Source organism: Lissotriton vulgaris, chromosome 1_1 (assembly GCF_964263255.1).
Source record: "Lissotriton vulgaris chromosome 1_1, aLisVul1.2, whole genome shotgun sequence".
Taxonomy (NCBI): domain Eukaryota; kingdom Metazoa; phylum Chordata; class Amphibia; order Caudata; family Salamandridae; genus Lissotriton; species Lissotriton vulgaris.
In genome coordinates, this window is record NC_141685.1 from 1,515,172,411 (window position 1) to 1,515,191,536 (window position 19,126).

Consider the following 19,126-nt stretch of genomic DNA (forward strand, 5'->3'; position numbering starts at 1 on the left):
TGATCAGCCATTAAATCAATTTTTGATACAATAAAGGCATTTTTAAACCCACCACGTCACTCTTTTCACGTAGTCTATCACTTAGCTCTCACATCTTCACATTACCCGCTCCACAGTAAATCTGGCATTGAAGCACACTGGGGTGACATTCGGTCATTCCCAGTGGGGCCCGATGATGAAGCATGTCACCGACCAGGTCGGTGAGTGAGGGCTTTCTAAACACACCAAACAGGTGTTGTTTTTCCTATGTGCTCGAATACTTGTGTGCTTTCCAAATAAGTAACACTCTTTCATTGTTGTTCTTAAGATTATAACACAGACATTCATGAGACATAATCTTGACATTAACAAAATGGTTGTCACAACAGCTTACCTGTCCCAACGGGTGTAATAATCCTCGCCTCTGTGTCCTTAATAGAATCTAAAATTCTTGTTGTTGCATATTCTAGAAAATTTTCCATTCTGTGGGAGGACCGGAGGATCCGATTATTCTGGTTCAAAGCAGACATAACACAACAGAAGAAGTATGCACAATAGGCTTATAATAAAAAGTTGGAGGCCATGGCTCCTCGAGCAGAATGAGCCCTATAAACAGACAAATCAATGCCTAACTCAGCCATGATCAAACAGACCCAATGTGCCAGCATCGCGGCTGATACTGGTTTAAAAGGTTTCCAAAGTGCTTACAACAGAGCGCCAAGCGGGTCAGCCCGACAAGGCAAGGTGCGTTTCTCGTATACTTACAAACATTAAACTACACATAATTTTTCATTATGAGGAAAAGCCGGGTAATCAATAGCCCGAGACATAGTCTTTGCCCTTTTTGAAATAATAAAAGAGACACCACAGGTGAAAACAACCTACCTGCTAAGTCAAGACCTCTGACATCAGACACCCTTTGACAAGAAACCAAACAGAGAAGTATGGTCAATTTAGCTGAAATCTGTTTCATGGGCAAATCTGAATTATCCGGCCAGGAATCAAAAAGGGACAGATCGCTATTCACATCCCATAATTGAGAATATCTAGCTTTTAGAGGGTTTGCCACCCTGATACTCTTAAGCAACTTACACACAAGAGGGTGCATACCCACTGGTTTTCCATCAATGTGATCATGACCTACAGATGAAGCTGACCAGAAATTATTTATTGACCTGTAACATAACCCAGACTCGGCACACTCAGAAATGAAGTTGAGAACATGCCCCGACCCACATTTTGTTGAAAGCACCAACTCACCCATCTCTTCCTTGCAGAAGAATATCGCTTGTGGGTGGAAGGACCCCAAGCCTGCTGTATAAAAGCGGCAAAAGGTGGGAATGCATAGTTCACCTGGCCGGCCCAATTATAATAAAAAAAAGGCATTCATGGTGAGGGCAGCTGGATCTCCAACTGTAAAAATCTTTTGAATGAGCATTCAGTCTGGATGCAAAGAGATCTACCTTACACCGACCCAGGGAGATTAAAAACATCTGGAAAATCTGGGGATGCAGCCTCCAGTCTCTGTAATCCACTAGAAACCTGGATTTCCAATGCGTCACAATTTTGTATTAGTGGACAATCAACAAATGATACTTAGTATATATTAGCACAATCACAATAATCAAAGAAAAAGAGATGTCTGAAAGAGAAGAGGCATATAACACAAATTTTGTATGAAAATACGTTGTTTTATATAATGTAATCACATTATTTTAAATCCAGTGCATGGTGTGCCAAGTGATTGTGAAACCTATATTTAAAGGTTGTGAATTTTTGTGACATAAAAACAAGGTTTCATCAAAGATGTACAAGAACGACCATTAAATCAATACATAATATGTGCTTGCAGCCTACTAATACAGTAATAGTGACTGACAATGGTTCGCTTACTTAGTCGATGACATTTCGACCCACTTAACAATGTGGGGTCTCAATAAGACCAAGCAATGAATGGGCACCTGGGGATGACTGTCAGATATTGTGGTGTGCACCATGTGAGGGTGAAAAAGGAAGAAGAGTAATCACATAGGGCCCAGCCGGGCACCTATAGTGGGGAGGTCACTGACAGTCAGGAAGGCTCAAGGTTGAAACCATTAATAATTACAAGAAGGGCGAAAAGCTGTTGTCAGGAATTTCCATGGTAATTGGCTGAACTCTAAATTGGCCTCAAAGGAAATGACGACATTCCGTCTTTTGGTTACACGGTTTGGAGAGGATAATGGAATGAAAAGGGGCTGCCAAGGTCAGCTGCGGTAATTAATTACACTCGCCTTGTGGAGAGAACTGCACTTGTCTGTCTCTCCTTATGAAATGACATTTCCTTTGAGGCCAATTTAAGAGTTAATGTTATGGGCTGGAAAAAATAGTTTGAATAGAAGAAGCTAACAGACCCACTATCCGAGGTAATGATCTCAAAGATACCATCTGTTTGGACAGAGTTCTCTTCAATTCTCATTTGATGGATTTCATTTTTGGAGGTTGAAGAAGAAATTGGGCTTTGATTGAATCCACTTGAAATCCAAAAATTCTATTTATTGTGAAGGAATCATTATGGATTTTTTTTAAATTTATGACGAACCCCAATTGTTGCAGCAAGGTCACTGCCCAAGACAAGTGTGTCAAGAGCTGGTCTTGAGCCATCAGAATCATGTCGTCTAGGTAGACGATCATTCGAACAGCCCATCTCCCTCAAAAGTCCCACCACTGGCTTCCTGAGTTTTGTAAATGCCCAAGGGATTGAGGAAAGTCCGAAGAGGAGGGACAGGTACTCGTTCCACTGACTTTGCAACTGGAACTGGAAGTAACACCTGTGCAGAGAGAAAATGGGAACTGTGGGTACGTGTCTTTGAGATGTAGACGCCTAGATCCACCATCAGTTCCTTCTCATGAAGCAGATCCCGCAGAAGGTGAATGCCAGCCATTTTTAAATGAAGGTAAATCACCCAGGGGTTGAACTCTCTGAGGTTGAGAACTAGTCTCTGACCCCTACCTTTTTCTGAACCAGAAAGACATTGCTGCAAAATCCCTGGGGTGAGCAAAAGCTGGTGCAATAGCCTGGTTTGCCAAAAAGTCTTGAATCTCCAAGTCTATGAAACTCATGTCTTGTTGGGAACAAAGGAGGGGGGAAGAAGGGGAGATATGCACAGGAACCTGAGAAAGATCTATACAATAACCTTGAACAGTGTCCAAAACCCAAGAATCTGTTGAAATCATGGCCCAATTGTGTTTAGAGTGTCGCTGTCTGCCCCCCAAAGGAATGCCAGAAAGAGGAGGATTAATCATTACCTGTAGACTGGTTTTTGGGGGTTGATTATCCCCGTTGACACCTTTATTGAAATGTCCTCGGAAGTCCCTCGATCTCGAAGGGAAGAAGCCTGCTTGGAAGTGGTCTTGCCAGTAGCCTCTGCAGCGGTAGGCAAATCCGCACTGAGGACCTTGAGCCTTGAAATGCCAACCGATTGTCCTCTGCCACAGCCAAAAAGGGGGTTGAACCTCTTCTTCAGAGAAGATTGGGCCTTATCCAGTAAGGCAAAGGTATTGACGAACTTGCCAATATATCCTTGACAAACCTATAACTGAAGACTTGCCCCTCAGCTAAGAGGCCAGGTTTAGCAATTGCCAATTCTACCAACTGGGGATCAATTCTCATAATCACGGAGTCCAGGGCACAGTTGGCATTGCCCAGCAAAATGAGTGCATGCTGGGTCCAACCCGCTAAAATATCTGGATTTATAGGGGTGCCCATGTCTTGTGCGTGGAAGGCCAATTCCATAATTTTTGGTAAAGGACACGAAACATCCAGCAATTTATCCTGACATGTTCTGAGGGCTCTGTCTATGCTCTTTTTGGCAATCAAAGTCAAAAGGCTATCCCTGGACTGGCTCATGGACAGTAATGCTCACTCTACTCTGTTATGGTCGCATCTCATTCACTCAGGGTATTTACTTGGTGTATTTCTTACATTACTGGTCAGGAACTAAAATGTAACGTTTACAGTCTTTATTTAAAAATCGAACACTATTCTTCTTCCAAAAAGAGACAACATTTTTTTTTTAAATTTCAGAAAAAATATTTTTCTGAAAACATTTGACATAGAGACATCTCATACAATACAATAAAATATATTAACACATTCAATAATGCATCAAGTTTATACAACAAATATATAAAAAAGAGAAACACATGTACCATAATCTGATCATCAAGTGTAATCATACAATACATTTTCAAAATAAAAGAGAGAACGACAAAGAAACCCCCTATCTTCAATAGAACAAACGATATTGCTACAGATTGGTATGATCCAATAGTCTTTACACAAATTTCATGTGACTTCCAGTGTCCAAAATTGGGGTATAGCTGGAGCCCCCTAGACTTTACTTGGATTCTATGTTATGTGGTGCGTCGACGCGTTTCGGTGTTAGAGGCCGTAGATATGGTCACACCTTCTTCAGGACAATTTTAATTCAACATGGGGTCATCATGTTCTTGTTACTGGTATCCTTCTGTGTATTAGAAAGATATCAATCAGTACACATTTATACCTGTGTTTCAGATCCATGATATTACATTCAAATTGACAATTTCTATTATTTCTCAATTTAATTTTTAAGGGTGGTTATAACCACAAAACGCCTGTTTTCCACAAGACCAGGGTACATTCAGATAGTGTACTCCTATTCTCTTTATGTATACGTTTAAATCATTGATCATGCCAAGTGAGTTGGACATTTTCCAAAACAGGTCTTATAGGTCTTGATAGCCCTCTGTTTCATTTTAGTGGTCAACCAAGCGGGGTACATCATTCATACCATTGAGTTTTTCTAAACTAACCTTTTTGGTTGGTGTTATGTGTTCAGGATACCCAGTATGGAGATGGGCTATCTTTTTTTACCCGCAACCAGTCATGCTCCGTCGTTGGCAAATAATCCGCGGACAGGAGCCTCTCGGTTGAGTCTAGGGGGGGAGTGGGAGACAACCAATGGATTTTATGTCTATATGTTGTCCTATTTTTTTACTTTCCCTCTTACTCATGTTTAAGCTGCTCATTACCTTTTTCGTGTTCTATCTCTCGACCTTATATTTCCTTATGCTTCTGTAGGCCGGTGAATCTCACTCTGCTCTTGGATAATGGCAGTTGTTCTATTATCATACACTGTTCTGTTATGGAGATATGATGAGGGGACTTATTGTTGTATAGTATCACAGGTATTACAGGTCTTATTCCTTTCTCTGGTGCTCCTCTTGTGTGCCTCTTACCTTATATCATTAGGAATGTTTTGTTCCCCAAGGTTTTGCGTATAGTGCAGACTGTCGGATGCGTCATTCATCAAACTTATGGAACTGGATATGTTCTGCCGGGAAAGCGACATTTACTCATTCAGTAATTTGCCTATCAGTTCTATCTTGTCTCGTTATCTGACTTTACTAGGGGTATCATACTGCCTATGCTCTGATTGATGTCCCCCTCCTTGTTATTTTTATTGTTATTTTTATTTGGATATGCTCTTTGATCACCTAAATTTAATCCCTTTTCAGCTGTTACTTTAACTGACTTTCCGGTGTCATCGACTGTTCCCGCTAATAGGGCTTAGTTCTTGGCTTTATCTCAATTCTCGTATGTCATATGGTCCCTCAACGCTCTATGTTATGGCTTGCTTATCACCTCGGTTGCTCTGTCCCACTAGTCCCGGTATTGTGTGGTGTTGGGTACTCCACGTTCCGCCCTCTTATTTGCCTCATTTTGTTCCGGCACTCTCTATCGCTGCTGTGTTTTAAGGCTCTCTCGCCTACCCATCCTGCACTTACACTCCTCTGACTGACAACATTCACTGCATTGATATTCTATATTCTATCCAATATGTGGAGCTCCCACGGCTACCCTCCATGCAGAAGGTCCCCCTTACCTAGCCTTTGCCCCCAGGGACTTACCTATTCATTCGTCACCTCCGTCTCTACCTTGGGTCCGTCTCGTCCTCTTTCATTTGAGTCCGAGCACCCGCCTTCTTTTATTTTAGGTAGCTGATTGATGTCAGCTGTTCTACCCGACATACGCTAATCTTTCGCGCATGCGCAGTCGGTTTTCCTGGTTGTTTTGTACATCGCGGCCATCTTAAATAGGCATTATAATTTACTTCGCTCTATGTGATTGGGAAATGTACCCAAAAAAACAAGGCTCATATTGGTATATTGATTACGCGCGGGCAAAGTATATTCAACTACGCTCTCACTGGTAGTTGTTTCTTCATATATCCGCAAAGTATTTAAAGTAGCTGGATGATGTCCGCTATTCTACTAGGTGTACGCTGTATTCATACGCATGTGCTATATTATTTTGTTGTTCCGAGTACCGCTGCCATCTCAGAGCGGCACTATAATTAGCTCTGCACTCTATGTTTAGTGGGAAATCGCAGTATCTTAGGCTCCTCTCAGAACAGTCTTGCTGTTAGGTTAGGCACCCAAATTTTATATATGTCCTAACACGTGCTGATGAACTTTAATTTTTAATTTTTATATATGTTAGCGAGGTGATCTTTACCCTTTATGCGCTGTTAATTGCCCTATCTAGTTGCACTGTCAGGTCAAGTATTGTGAATTTTGGATTTATTAGGTGTGAATCATTAACCCCTTACCAGACTTTGAATTGAACACCTACAGTGTATGTCTCATATCAAGGTGTCCCAGTCCTCCCTCGTGTTCAATCCACATTTAATGGTATTGAATTTTATCATAAACCACTGTTCCTGTTGCTTTCTTCTCTTTTTACTGTTACTCATCCTTGTCTGTTCCTTGATTTTTTCTAAGACCACCCATCTTATGTCTTTCTCAGTATGATTTTTCTCTTTCCAATGACTCACTAGGGGGGCATTTTCCTTGTTTGTCCTGGAGCACTGAAGTAAAGGGCTTTATCAAGAGAGCATTGGACCAAATGATCAATCACTTCCCCTAGCCCTGTTGTGTAGTTCCTATAAACCCATATAGAATTTGCGTGTTTAGACAACATACACTGTAAGATTGGTGTCGGACTGAATCTAGACACTCCCACCGGGTATGTTAGCCTGTGTACCAGCTAGCTCAGAGTGCCACTAGAAACCCCTCTTACCAAGTAAAGAATAGTTCTTGGCAACTATCGAACATGACAAACCTGATCCCTCAGGATCGTGAAAACAGTGCGATACTTATCTTTGATTTTTTCTAAGACCACCCATCTTATGTCTTTCTCAGTATGATTTCTCTCTTTCCAATGACTCACTAGGGGGCATTTTCCTTATTTGTCCTGATTGCATATTTATTTTCCCCTATCCTCACTCTAAGTTCCCTACCCGTTTCTCCTATATTTCCTTGGCCACATGGGCACAGAATCAAATACACTAAATTCTTGCTCCTGCAGTTGTTCAGTGTGTTGATGCTGTGTTTGACCGAATTCAGACAGATTTCTTTAGTGACCAGACACAGGTCACATATACTGCACGTACCACACTTGTGGTTCCCTATCGCTCTTTCTCCTGTCAGGGTTCTTTGCGTTTCCACTATGTCATCTTTGTATGTATGTACTAAAGTGGAGCGCAAGTTTTTGTTTTTTCTATATGCATACAGTGGCCGGGGAAGATTGGTTTCAGATCCCTCATTTAATATTTTCCAGTTATGATTTATCAATTTTTTTATCTGGTTAGCTATCCCTGAGAATTGACTCACCATGACAATTTTGTCCATGATTGAGTCCTTTTCCTTCTTCTCAAGCAGGCTGTCTCTATTATAGTAACGTGCCCTTTTGAGGGAATGATTTATTAGTTTTTTGGGATAACCCCTCTCTCTGAATTTCCGTTTAGTTTCTTCTGCATGTTTATAGAAATCCTCTAGCGGGGTACAGTTCCTTCTTAATCGGAGAAATTCTCCGAAAGGTATACTGTCTTTCTGACTTTTGGGGTGGTAGCTTTTATAGTGAAGTACTGTGTTACGGTCAGTCTTTTTTTTAATAGTTCCACAATTAGCTGATCATTTTCATTTTTTATGCTAATGTCCAAAAAATCTACTTTTTGGTTGCTATATGTAGCCATGAATTTTTAATTATCGTCCCCTAAGTTTATCCATGATAGGAATTCTTTGAGTACCTCTTCCGTCCCTGACCAGATAAAGAAAATATTGTCTATAAATCTTACCCAGTTACGGATGTTTTTATAAAAGGGGCTAATCTCGTTATAGATATGTCTTTCTTCGAATATACTGACATAAATATAGGCTAAACTCGGTGCGTTTGTTGCGCCCATACTGGTCCCCTTACGTAGAATGTACAGACCTTTTTTGAAGAGGAAAGTGTTGTTCAATAGTACCATAGTAACACACTGGATTATAAACTCCTTACTGGTGCCCCTAATCTCAGTTCCTTCCAGCAGAGTCCTTATTACCTCTATTGTGTCTTTTTGGGGTATGTTGGTATAAAGTGACTCTACGTCGAGAGTCACCATATATTCCCTTTCTCCCTCAAATTGCAGTCCCTCTACTCTTGTTATCATATCTGAGGTGTCCTTTATGTAGGACTTTTGTTGCTGTACTAGAGGCTTCAGGAACCTATCAGCATATTTGCTGAGCGGTTCTAACAATGAGTCTATGGAGGCCACTATCGGTCTTAAAGGTGGGTCCTCCATGCTTTTATGGACTTTGGGAAGTCCATAAAATGCCGGTGTTTTAGGACTGTCATTATATATTATATATATCTCCATTGGTTTTAGCAGTTTGTAGGAGAGTTTCCACCTCTCGTTTTAAAGCATCTAAACTGGTTTGGGATATCTTAGTATAATGTTGTTTATTAGATAAGAGAGACATGACTCTCTTGTCGTAGTCCACAGTATTCAGGACCACAACCCCCCCCTTGTCTGCTGGTTTGATGGTTATTTGGGTGTCTTGGGCGAGAGATTCTAATGCTTCCTTCTGTCCTGTGGAGATGTTGTGTGCTTGATGATGTTTCTTTTCTAATAGTTTCCCAATTTCCATTTTAACTACACATTCAAAAATATCAATGTTCTTGTCAACCATCCCTATGCTGGGTGTGAATGTCGATTTCGCCCTCAAGCCTGAATCTGTAGGGGGATTCCTCTCTGGTCTATTTTCAAAGAACCTGCGGAGCCTGATTTTCCTGAAGAATGATCTAAGATCTTTTGCAAGTTGGAATTTATTTATGCCCGCTGTGTGGACAAAACTAAATCCCATCTTTAACACTTCCTCCTCTAGACTGGTCAAATTTCTACTAGAGAGATTTATGATGGGAGTTGTCCCTATCTCCAGTACACCTTGTTCCTTGTCCTCTTGTATTCCTGAGGGGCCGGGTTGTTCTGGTATTCTTGGTCCTGCTCTCTCATCATGGGTTTCCTTGTTTAAGAACCCCTTCCCCTGTTTGAGAATACCCTTTGGGGTCTTTGTGGGCGCTGATCTAAAAAATCCTCATATTCTCTCTTGGAGTGGGTGTATGTTGCTTCCTCTCTCTGTGGTGTTTCTTCCCCCCCCCCCCCCCACCGCTCTCTGATGAACCTGAAAAATTCATGTGTTTAGGTCTTCTTTGTTGGAACCTTACCCTTGGCCCCCTTTCCAAACTCTGTTCTGGTTTTTCTGTGTGGTAATCCTTCTTGAGAAACGGATATATCACTTCCTGGCTAAACCTATTGATGTCCTTTCTCAGTTTTTGAGTTATTCTATTGGTTATATATTCACAATATCCATTCATATCCTGATTTATTTCTTCTATCTTTTTTTTCCCTCTTCTAACGCATTTGTATGAGTCAGAGTTTTTTCTAATTCTTCTATTTCTCTCTTTTCTATGAGAATGGTGCTTTGTGCCGTTTCTATTATTAAAAGCATCCAGTCTCTACTGCATCGGTTAGAGATGAATATCTACGTTTCTAGGAATTTTGGATTATTAACAAAGAGCCCGGGCTCATTTCGTATTTGGAGCCCTATTGGTATGGTTCCAGCCCTTACATACTGCGTCATAAATTCGGCATGGAGTTCTGTACGGATTATTTTCTTTTTCAGGTTAACCAACTGGTTCCATTTTTCACCCCCATTAGGGATAACTGTTATAGAGTTTCCACTTTTATTGGAACTTAGAATTTTGTTAAGTTGCCCTTCACTGAAGCCGAAGGTCCTCAGTGCATCCATTTATAACTTGGATTGCACGCTGTTAGTTTTTAAGGAAAACTTAACACTAAACCTGTCTCTCCAGCACACGGCTGTACATATAGGTGAAGGGAAGAGAGAAGACCCCACGTGTTCCAGGGAACAGGGTACTACAGACAATCAAAGTCAAAAGGCTATCCCTGGACTGGCTCATGGACAGTAATGCTCACTCTACTCTGTTATGGTCGCATCTCATTCACTCAGGGTATTTAGTTGGTGTATTTCTTAAATTACTGGTCACAAACTAAAATGTAACGTTTACAGTCTTTTATTTAAAAATCAAACACTATTCTTCTTCCAAAAAGAGACAACATTTTTTTTTTAATTTCAGAAAAAATATTTTTCTGAAAACATTTGACATAGAGACATCTCATACAATACAATAAAATATATTAAAACATTCAATAATGCATCAAGTTTATACAACAAATATATAAAAAAGAGAAACACATGTACCATAATCTAATCATCAAGTGTAATCATACAATACATTTTCAAAATAAAAGAGAGAAAGACAAAGAAACCCCTTATCTTCAATAGAACAAACGCTATTGCTACAGATTGGTCAGATCAAATAGTCTTTACACAAATTTCATGTGACTTCCAGTGTCCAAAATTGGGGTATAGCTGGAGCCCCCTAGACTTTACTTGGATTCTATGTTATGTGGTGCGTCGACGCGTTTCGGTGTTAGACTCCGTAGATATGGTCACACCTTCTTCAGGACAATTTTAATTCAACATGGGGTCATCATGTTCTTGTTACTGGTATCCTTCTGTGTATTAGAAAGATATCAATTAGTACACATTTATACCTGTGTTTCAGATCCATGATATTACATTCAAATTGACAATTTCTATTATTTCTCAATTTCATTTTTAAGGGTAGCTATAACCACAAAACGCCTGTTTTCCACAAGACCAGGGTACATTCAGATAGTGTACTCCTATTCTCTTTATGTATACGTTTAAATCATTGATCATGCCAAGTGAGTTGGACATTTTCCCAAACAGGTCTTATAGGTCTTGATAGCCCTCCGTTACATTTTAGTGGTCAACCAAGCGGGGTACATCATTCATACTATCGAGTTTTTCTAAACTAACCTTTATGGTTGGTGCTATGTGTTCAGGATACCCAGTATGGAGATGGGCTATCTTTTTTTACCCGCGACCAGTCATGCTCCGCAGTTGGCAAATAATTCGCGGACAAGAGCCTCTCGGTTGAGTCTAGGGGGGGGGGAGTGGGAGACAACCAATGGATTTTATGTCTATATGTTGTCCTATTTTTTTACTTTGCCTCTTACTCATGTTTAAGCTGCTCATTACCATTTTCGTGTTCTATCTGTCGACCTATTATTTCCTTATGCTTCTGTAGGCCGGTGAATCTCACTCTGCTCTTGGATAATGGCAGTTGTTCTATTATCATACACGGTTCTGTTATGGAGATATGATGAGGGGACTTGTTGTTGTATAGTATCACAGGTATTACAGGTCTTATTCCTTTCTCTGGTGCTCCTCTTGTGTGCCTCTTACCTTATATCATTAGGAAAGTTTTGTTCCCCAAGGTTTTGTGTGTAGTGCAGACTGTCGGATGCGTCATTCATCAAACTTATGGAACTGGATATGTTCTCCGGGGAAAGCGGCATTTACTCATTCAGTAATTTGCCTATCAGTTCTATCGTGTCTCGTTATCTGACTTTACTAGGGGTATCATACTGCCTATGCTCTAATTGATGTCCCCCTCCTTGTTATTTTTATTGTTATTTTTATTTGGATATGCTCTTTGATCACCTAAATTTAATCCCTTTTCAGCTGTTACTTTAACTGACTTCCCGGTGTCATCGGCTGTTCCCGCTAATAGGGCTTAGTTCTTGTCTTTATCTCAATGCTCGTATGTCATATGGTCCCTCAACGCTCTACGTTATGGCTTGCTTATCACCTCGGTTGCTCTGTCCCACTAGTCCCGATATTGTGTGGTGTCGGGTACTCCACGTTTCACCCTCTTATTTGCCTCGTTTTGTTCCGGCACTCCCTATCGCTGCTGTGTTTTAAGGCTCTCTCGCCTACCCATCCTACACTTACACCCCTCTGACTGACAATGTTCACTGCATTGATATTCTATGTTCTATCCGATACGTGGGGCTCCCTCAGCTACCCTCCATGCAGAAGGTCCCCCCTTACCTAGCCTTTTTCCCCAGGGACTTACCTATTCATTCGTCACCTCCGTCTCTACCTTGTGTCCGTCTCGTCCTCTTTCATTTGAGTCCGAGCACCCGCCTTCTTTTATTTCAGGTAGCTGATTGATGTCAGCTGTTCTACCGACATACGCTAACCTTTCGCGCATGCGCAGTCGGCTTCCCTGGTTGTTTTGTACATCGCGGCCATCTTAAAGAGGCATTTTAATTTACTTCCTATGTGATTGGTGAATGTACCCAAAAAAACAAGGCTCATATCGGTATATTGATTACGCGCGGGCAAAGTATATTCAACTACGTTCTCACTGGTAGTTGTTTCTTCATATATCCGCAAAGTATTTAAAGTAGCTGGATGATGTACGCTATTCTACTAGGTGTACGCTGTATTCATGCGCATGCGCTATATTATTTTGTTGTTCTGAGTACCGCGGCCATCTCAGAGCTGCACTATAATTAGCTCTGCACTCTATGTTTAGTGGGAAATCGCAGTATCTTAGGCTCCTCTCAGAACAGTCTTGCTGTTAGGTTAGGCACCCAAATTTTATATATGTCCTAACACGTGCTGATGAACTTTAATTTTTAATTTTTATATATGTTAGTGAGGTTATCTTTACCCTTTATGCGCTGTTAATTGCCCTATCTAGTTACACTGTCAGGTCAAGTATTGTGAATTTTGGATTTATTAGGTGTGAATCATTAACCCCTTTACCAGACTTTGAATTGAACACCTACAGTGCATGTATCATATTAAGGTGTCCCAGTCCTCCCTCGTGTTCAATCCACATTTAATGGTATTGAATTTTATCATAAACCACTGTTCCTGTTGCTTTCTTCTCTTTTTACTGTTACCCATCCTTGTCTGTTCCTTGATTTTTTCTAAGACCACCCATCTTATGTCTTTCTCAGTATGATTTTTCACTTTCCAATGACTCACTAGGGGGGCATTTTCCTTGTTTGTCCTCGAGCACTGAAGTAAAGGGCTTTATCAAGAGAGCATTGGACCAAATGATCAATCACTTCCCCTAGCCCTGTTGTGTAGTTCCTATAAACCCATATAGAATCTGCGTGTTTAGACAACATATACTGTAAGATTGGTGTCGGACTGAATCTAGACACTCCCACCGGGTATGTTAGCCTGTGTACCAGCTAGCTCAGAGTGCCACTAGAAACCCCTCTTACCAAGTAAAGAATAGTTCTTGGCAACTATCGAACATGACAAACCTGATCCCTCAGGATCGTGAAAACAGTGCGATACTTTTCGCTTAGTCAATTTTCGCTCAGTCAATTTATGCTTAATTGTGCCACCTTTTGAGTTTTTAAACCGATTTTGACCCAAGTAGTGTAGATATTCATTGCATGACTGGACACAGTAAAAAGAATCACACACAATCAGTGTGGGGAATTCTTGATCCATATTTATTAGTGTCAGTAATAGGGCTTTTAGTTCTGTCAGCTGAGCCGTGCAGTCTCCTAGAGACCGTGTCTTCATATCGTTGGGATGGAACTTGCAATCCTACATTCGACCTTTTACAATCGCACAAGCAGCGCTGTATTGTTGTTTACTTCCCCCGGCCGGCTGACCAGATCCATCAGTGCAAATAATATATTCATACTGATCTGGAGGCATTATTTCATTTGGTAGAGGATATTATTGCTCATATTGCAGGAATGCTTGTGTTTTTAGACTTGGGTCATATCTGTATACTATTTCTGTTTCAATGAGAGAATTAGCCCATTGCATCCATGTTGGATGTAAGGCTTTAGCATTAGGAATGCTTGCCTCTAAGGCCTGTACCGGAGTAACAACAATAATTAGCTTCCCCTGAGCCAGTGCTCTTACTCTTACTACAGCAGTCTGTATTACTGTCAGGATTTTTTCTGTAGAAGCAAAACGTATTTCAGCGTTTGTGTACAAGTGTGATTTGTATTCTATGGGTACTGTTTCTCTTTCATTGAAGGTTAAGTAAGTGTACCCAGATTGACCAGCTATAACACGGATCAACAAATTCATACTTGTCTGCAAGCGTTTTGATGCTATCATGTCAGCTTGTAGGGAACAAAGGATATCTGTGTGTTCCTGATTCCAATGCCTAACTGGAAAATCAGGTCTTATTAAGTTGTAAAAAGCTTTTACTTGTTCCTCGTAATCAAAAATGTATGTTCTGCCAAAATTTAGGAATCCCAATATCGATTGTTAGTTTTTCTAAGACTTAGGAGGTTGGAGGAGCGCACACCTTTCTAAAAACTTAGCTGCCAGACTTTTACTTTCACTTGATAACTCTTATCTCAAAAACATTGAGTTAGGCTATTTTCGATTTTTTTTAATTAAATTTGTAGCCCTCAGAGGTGAACCCCAAAATTATGTTGCTCACCCTGGACAAGTGATCCTTTAAATCATCATCCGTCAGATAAATATCGTCTACATAGTACAATGCCTCCTCATCCAAATTCTGAAGTAGCTCTGTCACAATAGCGGAAAACAACCCAGGGCTATTCTTATACCCTTGGGGGAGTCAACAAAATTGACCCTGAGTACCTAGCACTGAGAATGCTGTCAGATATCTGGTTTCAGGTGCTATATTTTGGCAGAAGAAAAATATTTGAGATATCTAGTGTTGCTTTGTATTTTTTCCACACAATGTTATACATCAATGCAGCACTGTGTGCATTCTGTACTGCAAATGTTTTTGCGCATGTTTTCAGATGTTTGTAGTCTAAAACTAGACTGTATGAATTATCGGGTTTTATTATGGGAAACAATGGATTATTCATCAGAGAGGTGCAAGTTTCAATCACACCTTGGTATTCAAGTTGATCTAAGATCTCCCTGACTTGCTTTTTAGCTTCTTGTTTTATTGGGTATGCCTCTTTGGAATTGGAGTCGTTTTTACTGGGATTACATGGTGAGGTGACTCAGCATCCCACCCAACATGTGTGCGATATAGTGCTGGAGCAAGGGCTACCGCCAACTCCTGCGCGCATGTGTGTTTTAAGTATATTGGAACGAGATTGGGAAAAGCCGGTAAAATAGCTGTTTCTCCCTTTGGGCAATACATAATAATTTCAGGCGGCCAATCTTTTTCAGCTAAAAGGATGTCATAGCCAAAAGTCAGGTTCTCCCAAAAGGCACCTTCAATTTTTCTGGGTTTGTCCCCCTCCATTCGGAGTGTTATCTCATGTAACCGATGTGGGGCACTTACCCTTGTGTCAGGTGTTTCCAACGTGATATGCTCATTCAAATCCGCTGTCACCAAAAATTCCATCAGGTTCTGGCGAACTATTGTTACTTCTGCTGTGCTGTCCAGCATCGTCAGAGCCCATTCCCCATTCAGAAGTTGAGTCCTCAGAATTCTGGGCATGTCTAACTTGGAGACCTGCTACTTTCTTCTTTTAAAATTGAGGTTTTGATTTTGGCTTCTCTTCTTTTGTGGAAGTATAATGTGAAGTGTGTGGCGTGTCTCTGGACTTTGTACACTCTTCTTGTCTGTGTTCTAACCGTCCTTCCCTCTATGAGTGTCTTGTTGAACCTTGAAAGAAACGAAAGGAACGTGTATCAGTATCCTCATACCTGTCAGGTTTTTTAATGTTATCAAGGTTCCTAAGGTTGTACCTCCTTTCGGAGGGCTCCTGTTGAGGAGACCCACCCTTGATTGTGATCTGTTCTCTTTATTCTTTTCTTTTTATTGTCATTATCCCATTCCTTCTTGGAAGAATCAGGGTCTTGCTTGATGCTATCCTTTTCAGGACCTCCCATCAAGTTTTCTTTGCTCTAGCTCCTAAACTATCTCTACCTAATTCAGCATAGTAGTATTCAATAACCTTTGGTAATTCCAGTTCCTATTGTAAAGGAGTTAAATCCCTCAGGCGTCGGCGTATTGCCACTGCTGCTGCATCCCCTTTAACGTTAGCTAGTATGATAGCTGATACCTGGTTAAAATAAACTAATAATTTCATCCCTAAGCTCAGAGCAGGTTCTGCTCCATACCCGTTCTGTATTTGCCTTAAGACATCTGGTATTACTGCTAATGAAGGGATACCATGAGTTCTGGTATATATGGCAGTGAAAACTGTACCCCAAGTGGGTCAATCCTCTATCTGGGGAGCTATACCCATTGGCAAGCAGATTGTTAGCATTCTGTGTTTTTCTTGAGGGCTGGTGTGTGGAAATACTGCCTCTAGCTGTGTTATTTTCTATCCAGAATGGCATTTTCTCACATTTAGTGGGCATTTTAACCATAACTGCGTGTAGCGTTTGTGGTGTAATTTTAGTTGTAGATCCCTGAATTTGTCCTGTTTGTGTAGCCCTTGTTGGATCAAGTATGAGTGTTCTCATCACAAACTGTGTCAGGTTTCTGTAAAGTTTTATTATTTCTTCATGAAGAGGATGTAAGTCTACTACTGTAATTGAGTCAATGTCTGGATGTGGTGTGTAAGCCACAAGAACTGGCCAAGTGGCTCCATCTCTACCGAGCGGACCTAGTCTTACTTTGTCTTTTGTGGGGTGGAGGGTGCCTTTAAACCAGTTTATATGCTCCTGGTAGGTGAGCAGAACTGCAATGTCCTCAAACGGACAGTATTCATCTGGTGTTTCATCTTCAGTGTAAGAATGAAATGTCTTTGATTGTGCATCTGCTGGTGGGAATTTAGCCCATGAATCAAATACCTCTGTTCTATATGATTCGTGTGCCTCAATCACAAATGTGATTGTCCCACCCTAGCTGAGACTCCATAGTCTGCTAGTTTTAAAGTAAGGGCAGTTCTAACATTTTCTGAAATGTTATTTTCACCTTCTTCTCCTTCTTCCCTAATTGCAGCATGCTGTGCTTGCACAACGGCGTGTTCGCCAGCCATTGTTTTTGAAAGAAGACATTTCAAAGAAACTGAGATAAGGTTTAATGCGCAATAGGAACTGTTTGTCCTACAAGCTTGATAAACCTACAGCCAATATGTAGGATATCCCTACTCAGCTGTGGCGGATAGTTCCTGTCAGAAAAGGATACATTGGAGCGGCCCCCTCAGGAACAGAAGCTCTTCCCCCAGATCCCTCGAGTCAAAACCGAAGACTACTACTAATCGCAGCCTTCAGAATTAACTCCGGGGGAAAGGGGAAGTGGAAGACAAACAAGAGAGACTGGCTCCAAACACTGGCTCCACTTCTGGATGGGAACTGGAGACTCTCTGAAAGGCAAGGCAATAATTAACCTCCCTGCTTACAACCTTTTTACAACTTTTTACTAACTTGCTCCTATTTTCTCTTGAACTTGCCAGTGTATGAAATGAAGCTAGCTACTCTTCAATATGTTTGTCTGTGAGGAATTTGCAATCTGATTAACCGGAAGAACCTCTGGTGCCTTGAGTTTACACTCTGCTACTCCCAGCACCTGTGAATGTTCTCCTCTTAGTTTACTGCTAAAACTGTTACAGTCACTTGTATTCTCAATTTAGTTTTCTCTTTTCTCCTCTTCGAATCTCTCACAACATCTCCAGGTCTTTTTTAATTGCTCTGCTGCTCAAACTCAAAACGTCTCTAAAGTCTCTGAACACTTTGAATCTATGAGTCAGTCTTTCTCAACACTGGAAGGTCCTCGAAGGACAAGAATAGTGTCAATACGGCTCGAGTCTCAGATGTGCTCCAAAACTTGCCCTGTCTGAGAACTTTGAAGCCTCCAAGTCATTGCCTGAGACTCAATGGAAATACTGAACACGCTTACTTGAGAGAGTGAGGTCTTCTCTTGACTGAAGACGCTCCAGGAATACCTGCTCCTCTTCACCACGAATGAAGAACTTGAACTGCCAACTGAACTTCTCTTCTTGAAGACATGCTGAGGAAAAAAGTCTCATTAATATGCGCCTTTCACGCTACATACAAAGCGTCTCATTCATACTTTCCATTTAGTTGAAGACTGGAAGCCTTAAGCAATTTTTTCATCGAGTTTTTCCTGTTATTTGACAGCGAGCGTGAGGAAAAGCTCCTGCTCTGTAATTTGCCGGTTGAAGTGCGCAGCGCGCACTACTTGCATGCGCAATGGTGAAACGCTCCAATACCCAGGGAGATCAACTAGACTGCTGACCTCCGCTAGAGATGGAAAGATGAATGCCTCCCCATGATGGCAGTACGCTGCAATTCAGACAGCAACTGCCGCAACGAGGATTTCCAGCACGGGCTTCTCCGCCAGTGATGTCTTTTAGGAAGGCTTTTAGAACAAGGAGGGTGGATCCTGACAGTTCCCTTCCCACTCCAGACATCTCTGGCGAAATATGAGTAGGGGTTTCTGAGAAAAGCACTCTGAACTACTCAGATTTGACTGTTAAATAAGTACCAAACCAACGTTGGCGATGCCATGTTGTGTAGTTCCTATAAACCTATATAGGATCTGCGCGTTTAGACAACATGCACTGTAGGATTGGTAGCCTGTGTACCAGCTAGCTCACAGTGCCACTAGAAAACCCTCTTCCCAAGAAGAGAATAGTTCTTGGCAAGTATCGAACATGACAACCCTGATCCCTCAGGATCGTGGAAACAGTGCGATAATTTTCGCTAAGTCACTTGTGCTCACTTCGTCTTAGAGAGATACACAGAATGAACAGTGGGGACATTTTTCAATAAGCATTTGTTGAACCAGCGTTATTCTAGTGTAAAATAGGTGTGCTGAAACAACCATTAGACAGAAACAGATATAAATGATTAGAAGTACTAACAGAGTAAAAGGATGGTAGATTTCTACCATTGTGCTAAAACAATGAATTCAGGCAAGTATATCAAATACGTGACAGTAAAATGT